Source organism: Ctenocephalides felis, unplaced genomic scaffold (genome assembly GCF_003426905.1).
Source record: "Ctenocephalides felis isolate EL2017-DRISC unplaced genomic scaffold, ASM342690v1 CF-g0.4_SCAFFOLD_03570, whole genome shotgun sequence".
NCBI lineage: Eukaryota > Metazoa > Arthropoda > Insecta > Siphonaptera > Pulicidae > Ctenocephalides > Ctenocephalides felis.
In genome coordinates, this window is record NW_020539724.1 from 27,793,893 (window position 1) to 27,810,120 (window position 16,228).

Below are 16,228 nucleotides of genomic sequence, written 5' to 3' on the forward strand. Positions count from 1 at the left end.
AATAAAAATAAATCTATATAAACTTTTGATTACCAATTGTGTTTTGATATCTTTGCTCAGAAATATAGCCTCCACAAGTTGAAGCTTCTCCAACAAACATAGTGGAAAGCATTTCTTCTTTGTCAATCCTCTTTCAAACACAGCATTTGATACAAAATTAGGCATGGTTGCTGGATAAGCTGGCAGGGTAGAAATGTCAGCATTAAATTAAAAATTCTATTTGTACTAGTAACATAGTATTTCAAATAACAGTATACAGAAAGCTTTAATTACCATCGTTTATATCTGCCCCCTTTTCAATATGTTGGCTGCAATATTTATAACACACGCGCACATATAATTATATAGAACACATAAAATTTCCACTATTACTCAATTTTAGAGTATTTTGATCGATAATATTAATTATTTATAACACACGCTCATATAATTATATAGAACAAATAAAATTTTCACTATTATTACTCAATTACTCAAAAACTATGATAATTCGACATATAGCGTCTGTTTGATGACGCTAACCCTAACCTTAAAGGGCGCAAAACCGACGCGACGAAAGAGAAAGGGACAAACATATACGTTTAGAGGTCTCAAGCCGTGCGCTTATGAGGGCGACATGTTCGTGAACCGTTCGTTATACCTGCTCGAGTCTTTTGGGTTTGAGACGTCCCCTTGCATGCAATTCGGATATCCATAGGATATCGCGATATTAGGAGATTGTGAGGACAAGAGGGATATTCCCTGGCATGTGCTGTCTGGGGTATGGTGTAATTTAAGTAATAGATCATTTAACGTAAGTACCTGCTCGTTTTTTCTATCAATCAAGTTAATTTTTTATCACTACAATTAAATATGCTGCATTCTGTAGATCATTTTCCTACAGTAGGAAAAATTTCAGTGTTATCGTCATTAGTATTAACTAAAACGATAAATCTTAGTAAACTGATATGCATTATATAAAAAGTTTGCAACTGAGTGGTGTTCTATCCATTTGATCTACAATCTATATTTATTGATGGTGGCTTGTTCAAGTTCACAAAGATATTTTTATTTAGCAATAGTTGCTAGCAAACGTTGCCTTTACAATTCTGAGTTTAGCACTTTTACTATTGCTAATGAATATGGTTTATTTGCTTGATGATAATGATAATGATAATCAGTTGTATAATTTGTAAACTTATATAGATTCGTTATGTACATGCATACAAAAATTTATTATCATCGAGGAATGTTGGTTTCGAAAGCCACAAATGCCAACATCTAATGTGCATTTTAAACTATTGGGTAATTTAAGGTTGGAGAAAAGAGATTTTAGGGATAAATCTATGTTGCAAATTAATATCAAGTTAACATTGTGAAACAGTTTTTTTTTTTAAAACAGGAAAAAGTTTTTTTATATAAGGGAGAAAACATTGCCAATAATAATGTTATCTTTAGAGATTTTCGTTAAGGAGGTGGAGACGGTCATATTATTATGGTAAAACTTGATTCTATTCTTAGTGACAGAATTTATGATTTTGTAAGATTTTGAGAGTAGGTACAATTTCTGAAGAAATTTGTTTTTTGAGATGTAACTCGAAAATTTTGACAGAGTTGAAAGCAGGCTAAATTGGTTGGTGACTCGAAGGCAAATTTAAGTTTTTGCCAGGCTTAGGAATTAAAGTTATTTTTGCTGTTTTCCAGACGGACGGGAATGGTTTTAGTCTCATAATAATATTATAAATTATTGTTAGAAATCTGTAACATTTTGTTGCCAAATGCTTCAGAATGTTGATGTGGACTCCTTATAGGCTCGGGGATTTACCTTTTTGGCTATATTAATTTTCTTCATTCACACTTTGAATTTGTTTATTCTGTTTACTTTCTGAGTCTTCATTTAGAAATTTGAAAATCAGTTCTTCGGATCGAGAGTTTACCATTGGTGGATTGGGAGTGAATACCGTATCCTGATAATTAGAAAAAGTTTGAAATTGTTAGTATTACTGCTAGACTGCGTGGCTTGTGCGTATGGCTTTCCAAAATGAATTGATGACTTATTGAAACTGGTACGATTAGCTTCAGATCGATATTTGGGAAAGTTGAGTTTAAATAGTAGTTTGTATTTCTTGCAACCCTTATAATTGGCTGGATGATTCATATCACATAATACGCATTCAACAGCGTTATTGATAATCTATAACGTCTATTGGTAGTCGGATAGACTACATTTTTACTGAAATGGTCTCCAGCGCATTTTACATACTATGGTTGTCTATAACAGACTTGGGTTCTATTGAAAATCCCAATTTTGTAGATTTTTTGTCAAGTTATTTTTGTCAAGACTAGTTCAATAAAAAATTGTTCAGCGGAGCCTTGGATATTCCATGAGTCATGTTAGTTATGCGGGATAATGAATGTCCGTGTGATTCGATTTCCGATTTTAAATTATTTACACTGGTGCTGTAGTTAAGATTTCTCACAACTACTCTGAACGAGCGTTTCGACTTACCCTAGAAAGAGTGCATTTCTGTGTTCTTTTATTTTAATTTATGGAGATTGGCGTTGTATGATTTAGCGGAAATGCTTGTATTTTGTTTCTTTGCTATTTAAGACAGTTAATGTATATTTATTAAATGCAACCTCTTCTAAAAGAGTGGTTAATGGTTTGATGCCATCTTCTTTATGTACAAAAATAAGTGGTGGTTAGACTATTCTTGGAGTACTGGGCGTGTCGTTGCGTTCAGGCATATTACGCAATATTTACTGGTCGTAGCAGGGCTGCTAAGCCAGTTTTTTTATTATTTACATTTGTGAATTACAATTTGTCGTTATAAACAACATTCAGTAATTTTAATGGTTTATTTAATAAGCAAAAAAGATCAAAAGGTCCCCCAGTGTGGTTTAGCTTATAGATGTAGTCCTGATGTGAAAAAAATAAATAAAGCTTACGAGTATATTTATAGGATTACCAAAAGGTTTTAAAAAGGGGTCGTTTTCTTCTGAGCCGTTCAATGCCATGGTTTTTTATCAAGTTTTTGGCCATGATGTTTGGGCGGTTCTGTATTCTATCCTTGTATCTCAGACTATTTTTTTAAATTTCTTCCTTAACTGTGTTCATGTTCAATTGTGTATGAACCAACCAATTTGGGACATATTTGGGTGCGTTTATAATTTCTTTCAAAATTTTGTTTCGAAATCTTTGAACTATGGCGATGTTGGATTTGCGCGCCGCTCCCCAAAGCTATATTCCATACGTCCAAATTGGTTTTAACATGACTTTGTACAGAAGAAGTTTATGCTCAACTGAGATTTTCGGTTTAACAACCAGTATAGTTCTCTTCTCGTGATTTCCAGCTGTTGGCCTTTCTTTTGAATATGGTGCCCCATTTCCATGTTAGTTTGGCATCAAGGTGCAAGCCCAAGTATTTAACTGCATTTGTCTGTTGCAACTTTTAGTTAAACAATACAACAGGTGGGAAAGAATTTCTCCTCAGGGTGAAGGTGACGTGAATTGACTTGAATCTCCAAAATTTGAACCAGTGTTCGATCTTTAATATATATGATTGGAGGTGAGCTGTGGCTTGTACTGGATCTTGGTGTTGGGACATAACAGCTGTGTCGTCTGCCTAAGTTGCGATGGTGGTTTTACCTGTTTGTGGAAAATCAGCTGTATAAATAAGGTATAAAATTGGGCCAAGAACCCTGAGCTACCCCAGATCTCGCTGAGCATTTAATTGAAGTTGCATCCTTAATGGTAATACTTTTTTAAGTCTGAATAATAAGCCTGGATGCCAGACCTTGTCGAATGCTTGGCTTATGTCCAGGAATACAGCAGAACTCAGTCACTCGATGGATATGCTCTAGTGTTTTTTCTGAAAACCAAATTGGTGGTTGGGAATAATTTGTAGCTCATCCAGATGCGGCCGCAGTCTTTTCAAGAGCAGTTTTTCAAAGATTTTTGCCTGTAGAAGGCTGATGGGTCTATAGCTAGAAGTCTGGTTCAAATCTTTGTCAGGTTTGAGAATGAGAATAACTTTAGCCATTTTCCAGGAAATATCTTTAGTCTGATACTCGTGTTTTAGATAATAGTTAGGAATCTGAAGTCTTTTTGGAGAGGTGCTTAATGAGTGAGATAGGGACGTTGTCAAAACCAGGAGATTTCCCAGATGCTGTTCCGTGAATTTCATGCTGGATTTCCGATATACTGAAGTTTCTTATACTATTCTCATTTGGTAAATCCTTGTTTAAAAAAAGTGTATCCTTTCATCCTCATGAGGATTTACAGTTGATGAATGTGGAGTAAACACTTTTTCAAACTACTTATAAAAGAGAACGGTCTTTTCAATGTTACTTCTAGCTCAAGAATTGTCGTTTCTCTGTATTGGACGAACGTGGGTAGTGGGTTTCTTGGAGTATTTACTGGCTTTCCAAAGTGAGTGATCAATGACTGATAAGTTAGTTACAAAGTTGTGAAATGATTGTTTTTTTATAGGCTCCGAGTTTATTTTTGATATACCTGGTTATTTTATTAAGTTCAGTTTTATCACTCAGAGCACGCGTTAGTTGCCATTTTTTTCTAATCTTTCGCTTTTGTTCTATAAGAAGTTTGATGCTTTGCGGATATTGCTCGTCACTCTTTTTTAGCTTTGTAATAGAATTAAGTTTCGCTACGTCTTTCATGGTTTTGAAAAAGTAATTAATGGCATAATTTAGTTTCTCTTCATTTTTGAGTGAAAGTTTGCATAAGAGGTTATTTTTAATACCTTTTTGAAATTCCTCTCAGTTTATAAATTTATAAGGATTCTGAAGGTGGCGTTCTTGTGGCTGGCTGTAATAAGTGATAATGATGGGAGAGTGGTACTAAGGTCGAGACATGAGACAGCTTTTAGTTAATGAGTTCTAATGCTTCTCACAATACAAAAATCCAAGAGGTCTGGAATCTTTTTTAAGTCGCTTGGTCAATAGGTCGGGCCCCCGGTTAGATATTCAACTGAGCAGATATTCAATTGAGTTGCTTTTAGTAATTCCTTACCTATTTGATTATTTAATCTGCTGCCCCATTCGGTGCTTTTGGCATTGAAGTCCCACAAATAAATTTTGGGCCCAGATTTTTGAAGAATGTAGTAAATTGGTCGAGAGTTATTTTATGCCGAGGAGTTGAGTAGACCGCGTATAGAACCATTTTGTGACAAAGCTCTTCTAAAACGATATTGGTAGCCTGTATGTACTGTGTCGTAGCATTTTCTGAATCATAGTGTTTTAATTTGGATTTGATGAGTATTGCGCTGCCTCCGTGGCCTAATCGGTCTGGGTGAAATTGAATTATATATGTGTATAATGGAGTTATTCGGTTTTTTTACGAAACTTCTTGCATTAAGATGTGCTTCAGAGATTAGATTATTAGATTATTGTAGATTTATATTTAGTTCATTCAAATATCTTACGATATCTACTGAAAACGAGAAATCGTTTAGCCAAGCCTTATTTTGCAATTCAGGAAAATCATGTAGTTTTTGTTTTATCGATAAGAAGGATACTATTTAATCCAGCAAATATTAAAATCTGTCCAAAGCTTCACCAATGCTAAGCCATCTCACTTCAGTGGAATAAAGAATTTCGTAGAAGTCTTTCAATTGCAACAAATTGCTTTCTTATTAATGTTTGTAAAAAGATATTGTACCGTCCAAACTTCATTGAAGTTTCTGCATTCCAAATCAACTTTTCTTTTTTTATTTTGACTCATTTTACAAAGGTCTACAAATAATTAAAACCAAACAATAAAATGAAACCAATATTTAAAATTTCACTTACAAAAAGTCCGCTTTTTCAATTTTATTTTTGCAAACTAATATTACACTCGAACAAAAAAGAGTGGTGCGACCTGTCGACCCTCGAAAAGTGAGATGAGTGCAGCATATGCCATCCAAACATGCATTTCGAACCTAGCGCCTTCTCCTGTGTGTTCGACGAAAAAACCGCCCTGAGAGCGATCGTCGCGAGCGACCCGCATGAGAATCGGATTGTTTCAATCTCGCGACATCGTCCACACTAGTGTAGTCAACCGACCGCTCATTCTATTACGCCTATTTATATACAGTACGCACACTAATAATGTTGATGTCAACAAAATCTCATAAGAGTTTAAGAAGATTTGCGTGCGGAATTTTTCAACAGCCCGGATAAAATAAGCAAAAGGGCCGGATCCGGCTTTTGCCCACCCCTTTTAGTTAGATTCTAAATGCATTCAAAATAGTTTATCTACATTGTAAATTATCATAATAATTAATAGGCATTGCCGATATTCAAAGTTGGATTTTTGTGAGATGTATGAATAGTAACATTATCATTTTTATCGTCTTCGCTATCTATCCGATTTCCTAAAATTTATCGAATCTATTTCATCGACATTTGGTAATTCGTTTTCTGCTTGCGCATTATAGATTGTAGATATTATAAAAATCTATCAAAACCGTTATCTGTTTTAATTCGTGATAATGCATCGACATTTGTGTTTAATTTCCTTTTTTTCGTAAAAGTTTTCATAACCATATGCTCCAAGTTGTAGTCGCCATCTTACTTGTCTTGCGTTCGCATTTTTTAAAGAAAATAGCCACGATAATGAGTTGTGAACAGTAATAATTTTAAATTTTGTTCCGCAAAGATATGGTCTGCGCGTTTTGCGGTTGAAAGGAATTTTATCACTGTCACGTACTAGCCTTGGTCGCGATTCAACATATATTGTATTTAACTATGGATTTTCAAAGTATTATGCGCATTTTCTGTTAGAAAGCCTTGGAAAGATCGTTATTGCTAAACATGTGCTATGCTTGCTAAGGATTTCTCGAGCTTAAAAAGTTGTAGCAATGAGTAATTCACTATCTGCGAAGTTTGTATTCTGACCGTTATATTTATAATATTATTTAATTATATGTATGGGTGCATACCCATTGCACACACACACATACACAATAATTATTTGTACCCTCCTGAAAAAAATACTTTTATTATAGATATGTCTCAGCAACAATTACAACAACAACTTACCAATGTTTTTTTATCAAGTACGCGATTCTCGTTTCAAAATTACACTGTATGCAATTTTTTAATCCATAATGTTCGAATTTTATGAGAGCAACAATTAAAGATCCTATGTGAAATTCAATTTCTGAGTAGGTGACAAATCATGTTCGCAAAATGTTAAAAAAAATGGTATGGAAAACAAAATCTGAAATATATTAAGCACTAGAATTTATTCAAATATTAAATTTAAATAATATTGTATATTGCATTTTAGTTTTACTAAATCGAGAAAATGGTTTACGAGTGACAAATATTTCCTTATAGAAATACTGAATCGTTCAATTTTACGTGCTTCTATGTGCACGTATTGAGTTTTATTTGTTTATGAGTTTCTTGTTGAGCGAAAATAAATCTAAAAAACATATTAAATTAGTTCAAGTACAATTCGCCAAAGTGTTCAAATTATGTATTGTATTCTTAATCGTAAAGTGTTGGTAGTTTTCTTGAATTGTGATTTTTTTCGGAATGTGTGTGTGGTCTTTGAATACACAAAATTGTTAAAAGGCATTGGACTTGAAACGAATTTTTAATTGTTGGATGCTGACCATAACAAATTCGAAAATAATATTAACAGGAGATATTACGGTGAAACAAATTATAATTGGCTAGTGAATTAAAATGAAAACACATTAATTATACTACTGCAGTTATAACCAAAATAGACACAATAATCTTCATTTATCAATAATTATTAATTAATGATGGCAATTTGATTATCAGACATCAAAACAGAACAAGGGTAAATTTTATGGAGCGATAAAAGAAGTAACACCTATCAGACCATGGTATGACAAGTTTGCTGAATGTCGGCCGTTCTTTTCTACGTTTCGCCTAAGTAGAATTCGGATCGAAATGGAACCTAATTTTTATTGCTTAGGTGAAGCGATAAGGACAGGCGCAGGACATATCATGGAATGCCAAAGATGGGATAAAAATAGACTGGAAATATGGAAGGAGATAATAAGATTGAAAATCTCTCTTCCAACTAATTTTACACTCTTGTTTCCAGGTATAAGAACATATAATTTTATTAAATTTAGTACCATGAAATTATAAATATTGCATGATAATTGTACTTCATAATAATAGTGATAATAAAAGAATATGGTTAAAACTAATAAGGACTGATAATGTAATAATATCAAATTGCGATTTTGCTGCCACCAGATAAAAAACAATTAGATATTACTGGAAATAGTTTAAATATTAAATCTATTAAATTGTTTGACAGTAGTAAGATGTGTAAAATGATCAATACTTATTAGAATGACACATTTATTTCAATATGAAAGATGTTATGAATATGGTAGAAATCTGATGGTACGCAGTTTTGCTTCTACATGAAAAATAATGAATATCATGGAAGGAATTAGTATTGATTCAAATATGTACATAATGCGAGGTGTTTTTGAATTTGAAATTGTCATGCAACATGGGTGTAAAGAAAGTGTAATATCCAATAAAATCAATTCGTTATTACCCGACAAATGATATTGATAAATTTGGAGAATAATTAATTGCCAATGCAAAAAATGACATTAAACTAATTTTATATATTCAATAATCAACACTTAATTTTACGCGCAAGATATAAGAGCGCAGTTTTTGTCCAATATTTATAAATGAAAAACTACCTACACTCAAATACAAATCAACAATATTCCAACTGAATTCAAAGTGATAATTTAAATTAAAATTATATAAATCACTTAAATAATGATATTTGCAGTTATTAATAGCAAATATTTTAGCTATAATGATCATAAGTAAAAAAAAATTATTTTGTCCTATAATTTTACTTCGAAATTTTTTCTGTTCTCTAATATATTTAACATATATATATAATGCCACATGAGATTTATTTTTGGCCATACAAGATACTGCGCATGTCGAAAGTAAAATTTGATTTTTTATGTCGTTGTTTGTAGCATGTAAACTCTGGTCGAATATGTAATTTTTTATCTAAACGATTTATATATTTTAGAAAAAGAAACGTCTCCAACATGCACGTTTCGATGTCCTTATAAGTTATTTTACAAGTTTCTATAAATAAATTATATAAATCAGGTTGTGTTTATGATAGACAAAGCTTCTGGTTTTAAATTTAAAGCATTCATTAACTTCCCGTAGGGTAAGTTATTGTAATGGGCCGAAAATCGGAATTGAAAATTTTTACATTTCTCGACGTTTTGAAGGTTTCTGAACGTTTTGGCATACCTCAGAAAAAATGGATGTGTGTGTGTGTGTGTGTGTGTGTGTGTATGTATGTGTGGATACAAATTTCCAGTCACGTTTTAGGGCGCACGGATCAACCGATTTGAATGGTTCAAAAAACATTCGATTCCTATTGATTGGGAAAAGAGCTGATTAGTTTTTGGCTAAGGCAGGTCCAGCCGTTTCGGAGATACGGAGCAAAGAGTGCAAAAAATAGAAATCGAATTTTTGAGCGAACGGAGTATCCGATTTGAATGATCTAAAAAACATTCAATTAGTAATGATTGGGAGAAGTGTTTATTAGTTTTTGGCAAAGGCAGGCCCAGCCATTTCGAAGATACGGAGCTAAATATGTAAAAAATGGCAGTTTTTGAGAGAACTAAGCGTCCGATTTAAATGATTCAAAGAACTTTCTGCTTGTCTTAACAAAATAATTGATTTTGGAAAAAAAAATTTTGTTCCAATTTTTTTTTTTTTTTTTTTTTTTTTTGTAGTATTTTGTATATCGAAAATATTTCAGATTTTATTTTTAATTCTGACTATAGTTCTAATATACTTTAGAAATAATTTCAACTCTGCAATTCGGTTTATATAATTCTTATAAATATTAGACAATGTTACTATATTTATAATAATCTATTTGAAAACATTCAATATTCCTCGATCATTTCGTTACGGTGCGGGAAGTTCCAGCAATTTGCCTCAAGGCACGATGCCATAATTGCCTCAAAACAGAATTCCACTTACAGCTAGTTCCAAATTTTTATTGGACGTTTTGGATGTTCGATTAGTCTCCTTCCTCAATAATTGCTTGATGAGATTTTTAAATTGTTAATGTGCTTTTTTCGAAATATATTATTAATTAATTTATATTAATCTCCTGGTATTTAATTAGTTTGATGCATTATATAATTGTGTGTTTATACTATCATTAATGAAATATGTGCTTCAAAAGTAATATTTAAAATTAATTATTAATGATTAATATTTATATAATATCAATTTAATTACCAAAACACCATATTTCTGTTCTCAATCTATTTCTCTCTATTTTTTAAATTTCTTTTTGATATTTCTGTTCGCCATCCCTAATTTTTTGTAATATGGTCTTCTGTGCTGCCTTATGGATTGTCCATCCGTTCTCGATGTTCATTTTTTCAAATCCTGTGCCAGATTCATCATTTAAATCATCTGTTTTTTTTCATATCGCTTTCATGTTTCGCATATTTAGCGAACCTAACTACGATCGATAGCTTTCATAATAATTAATTATTGATTTTGTTTGCTAGAATCCAAGTTATATTGTCTGTATCACGCAATTCAAATTTAATTCTGCATATCACGCTCATTTCGCAGAATTGAATATTCATTTCTTTAAAATAATAGTTTTTTGTAAATGTTTTCAAAGATTCAAAGACAGCACCGTATTTTTATAAATAATTTTTGTAAATATTATTTTTATTTTCATATACATATATGACCACAATTTTTACCTATATATGTTATGTATGTTTTATATGTATGTCTATATATATATATATATATATATATATATATATATATATATATATATATTAGGGTGGGCCAATTTTTTGCATATTGAGGCACTTCGCTAATTTAACTTTTTACATCATTTGAAACAATATTGTAAAAAAAAGCATAACCCGCAAATAAATTTAAAGCCAGCGAAAAATTTAAACTATTTTTTAATTTAAAGGAAAAATTTAAAAATCTCATGAAAAATATATTATGACATATATCGAGTTATACATCATTTTATTCGTAATTTTATTCTGCATCTTTCGTACGAACAAAGTTTTTTCGTATCTTTTACGGTTTAGATAGTATAGAGCAATTTGTGTAGTTGTTAACTTGTCAAAATGCAAAGTGCGGCTAGGTTGAAGCAACCCTCCTCACGATTCGATATTTCTCTAAAGAAAACATATAAAGTATTATACATCATTAGAAAGGTCTCAAAATTCTTAGTTCTTTTTCCATATATCACAACTTCGAATTTTGCACGGTGTGGCCTACAGGCGAGTTGCCGTCGTGAAAATTCGGAAAAATCGGAAAATCTAGAGAAAATTATATGAACACACCTAACCATTTATATACCATTTTATTCGTAATTTTATTCTGCATCTTTCGTACGAACAAAGTTTTTTCGTATCTTTTACGCTTTAGATAGTATAGAGCAATTTGTGTAGTTGTTAACTTGTCAAAATGCAAAGTGCGGCTAGGTTGAAGCAACACTCCTCACGATTCGATATTTCTCTAAAGAAAACATATAAAGTATTATACATCATTAGAAAGGTCTCAAAATTCTTAGTTCTTTTTCCATATATCACAACTTCGAATTTTGCACGGTGTGGCCTACAGACGAGTTGCCGTCGTGAAAATTCGGAAAAATCGGAAAATCTAGATAAAATTATATGAACACATCTAACCATTTATATACCATTTTATTCGTAATTTTATTCTGCATCTTTCGTACGAACAAAGTTTTTTCGTATCTTTTACCGTTTAAGAGAAAATTGAGGAAAACTGATGTGAACATTTATTGTAAAATTAGAAAATTTAAACAAATAATTAAAAAAAATAATATAAATAATACATATTTTTATACAAAACTTTAAAAAAACCAAAAAAAAACCTAAAAACTCAATAATTAACTATAATTCATATTATCCATATATATAAAACTGTTTTATATATCCATATATATAAAAAAAAATTTCTATCATAAGGGTTCACAGTTCGAAATTTTCCCAGACTTTTGTCTTGACGATTCACACCGTAACCCGGAGCGACGCCTCGCCGCAGGTCAAAATCACGTCGCTTGGGACTCAGTCGAATACTTACGGACAGACAGACAGACAAAAATATTTATTTCAATATTTAAAAATACATTTTTCAGTGTTGCCTTTTGTACATACTTTTTTACCCTCGGGTATTTTATATAACATATGTGTTTTTAATATATGTGATAAATATAGTTTACAATATGTATACAATGTGATTGTATGTGTGTACAAAAAAAGAGAAAAATAAACTTTCTCCAAAAAAAATACAGATTCTTCATATATTAATAATTATATGTATTGTTAACTCCCCTTAAGAGAGAGGAGTAACATAAATAATATGCTCCCTATTTAGCCGCTATGGGTTGATCAGTATATAGTTTGGCATGGCGTGATTGCCATACCATATTACGTCTCTCGTAAACTGCCCGAGACCCGCGATGTTGGTATTTGGATGATCCCCGCATTTTAGATAAAAATTTCCGGTGAGCTTTTTTATATAGTCGAGTATTGTCGGTACGTCAGTCTGTTTGTGTATGTATTTTGAAGAGTAATAATGTCTAGTCAGTGGGTCCCTTATTTTGTTAAGTACTAGTCGTAGTGTCTTATTTTGTAATGTCTGTAGTTTCTGTAAGTTGGTCTTAGTCGTCGCGTTCCATGCTGGAGCGGCGTATGTCAGTATCGGTCTTATTAGTGTCAAGTAAAGTGTCCGTTTGTTCTTCACGCTTAGCGGGTTGTTCTGGTTCAAGAGAGGTCTCAGTAGATTTAACATCCCGTAAGCCTGTCCAATTTTTGTATTAATATGTTTTGTGAAGCTGAGTCTATGGTCCAGGGTCACACCAAGATATTTGACATACTTCGACCACTCAACTACACAGTCCAATACTTTAATTTTGTCCAAGTCAGTCAGTCTAGTCGTCGCATTTCTGCTCTTTGTAAATAAAATTGCCTCCGTCTTTTGCGGATTGATTCTGATCTGCCATTTGTCAGTATATTCGGTCAGCTTGTCTATGTGTGTCTGTATCTTTGTAGTCAGTAGCGTCGATGATCGTGATGATTTGTATATGGCAGTGTCGTCAGGAAACGTCAGTAACGTTGTGTCGGCGTCAGTGGGTATGTCGTGAATGTATACGTTAAACAAGGACGGTCCCAGGATCGAGCCCTGCGGTACTCCCGCCGTCACTTGTTTAACTGTCGAAAGTCCGTTGTCTACTTGTACGGTAAAGTTGCGGTCTGAGAAGTATATAGGGGGATAGGTCGTGTCGAGTGCGATGCGAGCAAGCTCAGGCTAAAGTACGCTATGTTGTTCAGGCGGGTACGGATATCATTCCCAGGTGTAGTTTTTACATCATATTCGATACTTTTAGCCTGTCAATGATATATTAGCGTAACTTTTAATAATGTTGTGAGCCATATCTAGAATTATATACCCCGTATATATTCGGATGCTGGTTTGCGGCTATAGATAACTGGTGGAAGGATCATTCGTTTTTAAACGTTCGATCAGAGAGAGTTGAAATTATTTGGGTCTGCGGACCGCAAATATGAAATCTATATATTTTAATAATATAGAATTTTACAAATTGACTACGGTCAAATATATGTGAATGTATCAGAACTAGCAAAGCTTCTCGCAGCGATGGTCTTTCGTTTTATGAACGTTTGATCGGAGCGAGTTGAAATTATTTGGGTCTGCGGACCGCAAATATGAAATCTATATATTTTAATAATATAGGATTTTACAAATTGATTCTGATCTACCATTTGTCAGTATATTCGGTCAGCTTGTCTATGTGTGTCTGTATCTTTGTAGTCAGTAGCGTCGATGATCGTGATGATTTGTATATGTATTTTTTAATATATGTGATAAATATAGTTTACAATATGTATACAATGTGATTGTATGTGTGTACAAAAAAAGAGAAAAATAAACTTTCTCCAAAAAAAAAAACAGATTCTTTATATATTAATAATTATATGTATTGTTAACTCCCCTTAAGAGAGAGGAGTAACATAAATAATATGCTCCCTATTTAGCCGCTATGGGTTGATCAGTATATAGTTTGGCATGGCGTGATCTGCCATTTGTCAGTATATTCGGTCAGCTTGTCTATGTGTGTCTGTATCTTTGTAGTCAGTAGCGTCGATGATCGTGATGATTTGTATATGTATTTTTTAATATATGTGATAAATATAGTTTACAATATGTATACAATGTGATTGTATGTGTGTACAAAAAAGAGAAAAATAAACTTTCTCCAAAAAAAAATACAGATTCTTTATATATTAATAATTATATGTATTGTTAACTCCCCTTAAGAGAGAGGAGTAACATAAATAATATGCTCCTTATTTAGCCGCTATGGGTTGATCAGTATATAGTTTGGCATGGCGTGATTGCCATACCATATTACGTCTCTCGTAAACTGCCCGAGACCCGCGATGTTGGTATTTGGATGATCCCCGCATCTTAGATAAAAATTTCCGGTGAGCTTTTTTATATAGTCGAGTATTGTCGGTACGTCAGTCTGTTTGTGTATGTATTTTGAAGAGTAATAATGTCTAGTCAGTGGGTCCCTTATTTTGTTAAGTACTAGTCGTAGTGCCTTATTTTGTAATGTCTGTAGTTTCTGTAAGTTGGTCTTAGTCGTCGCGTTCCATGCTGGAGCGGCGTATGTCAGTATCGGTCTTATTAGTGTCAAGTAAAGTGTCCGTTTGTTCTTCACGCTTAGCGGGCTGTTCTGGTTCAAGAGAGGTCTCAGTAGATTTAACATCCCGTAAGCCTGTCCAATTTTTGTATTAATATGGTTTGTGAAGCTGAGTCTATGGTCCAGGGTCACACCAAGATATTTGACATACTTCGACCACTCAACTTCACAGTCCAATACTTTAATTTTGTCCAAGTCAGTCAGTCTAGTCGTGGCATTTCTGCTCTTTGTAAATAAAATTGCCTCCGTCTTTTGCGGATTGATTCTGATCTGCCATTTGTCAGTATATTCGGTCAGCTTGTCTATGTGTGTCTGTATCTTTGTAGTCAGTAGCGTCGATGATCGTGATGATTTGTATATGGCAGTGTCGTCAGGAAACGTCAGTAACGTTGTGTCGGCGTCAGTGGGTATGTCGTGAATGTATACGTTAAACAAGGACGGTCCCAGGATCGAGCCCTGCGGTACTCCCGCCGTCACTTGTTTAACTGTCGAAAGTCCGTTGTCTACTTGTACGGTAAAGTTGCGGTCTGAGAAGTATATAGGGGGATAGGTCGTGTCGAGTGCGATGCGAGCAAGCTCAGGCTAAAGTACGCTATGTTGTTCAGGCGGGTACGGATATCATTCCCAGGTGTAGTTTTTACATCATATTCGATACTTTTAGCCTGTCAATGATATATTAGCGTAACTTTTAATAATGTTGTGAGCCATATCTAGAATTATATACCCCGTATATATTCGGATGCTGGTTTGCGGCTATAGATAACTGGTGGAAGGATCATTCGTTTTTAAACGTTCGATCAGAGAGAGTTGAAATTATTTGGGTCTGCGGACCGCAAATATGAAATCTATATATTTTAATAATATAGAATTTTACAAATTGACTACGGTCAAATATATGTGAATGTAGCAGAACTAGCAAAGCTTCTCGCAGCGATGGTCTTTCGTTTTATGAACGTTTGATCGGAGCGAGTTGAAATTATTTGGGTCTGCGGACCGCAAATATGAAATCTATATATTTTAATAATATAGGATTTTACAAATTGACTACGGTCAAATATATGTGAATGTAGCAGAACTAGCAAAGCTTCTCGCAGCGATGGTCTTTCGTTTTATGAACGTTTGATCGGAGCGAGTTGAAATTATTTGGGTCTGCGGACCGCAAATATGAAATCTATATATTTTAATAATATAGGATTTTACAAATTGACTACGGTCAAATATATGTGAATGTAGCAGAACTAGCAAAGCTTCTCGCAGCGATGGTCTTTCGTTTTATGAACGTTTGATCGGAGCGAGTTGAAATTATTTGGGTCTGCGGACCGCAAATATGAAATCTTGTACTCGACAAATTATTGCTGTAATCAAGTGCGCTCCTATAGTATAATATACTGTGTGCAAAAGCCTCTGGCAATGATCATTCGTTTCAATAACGTTTGACCGGAGCTA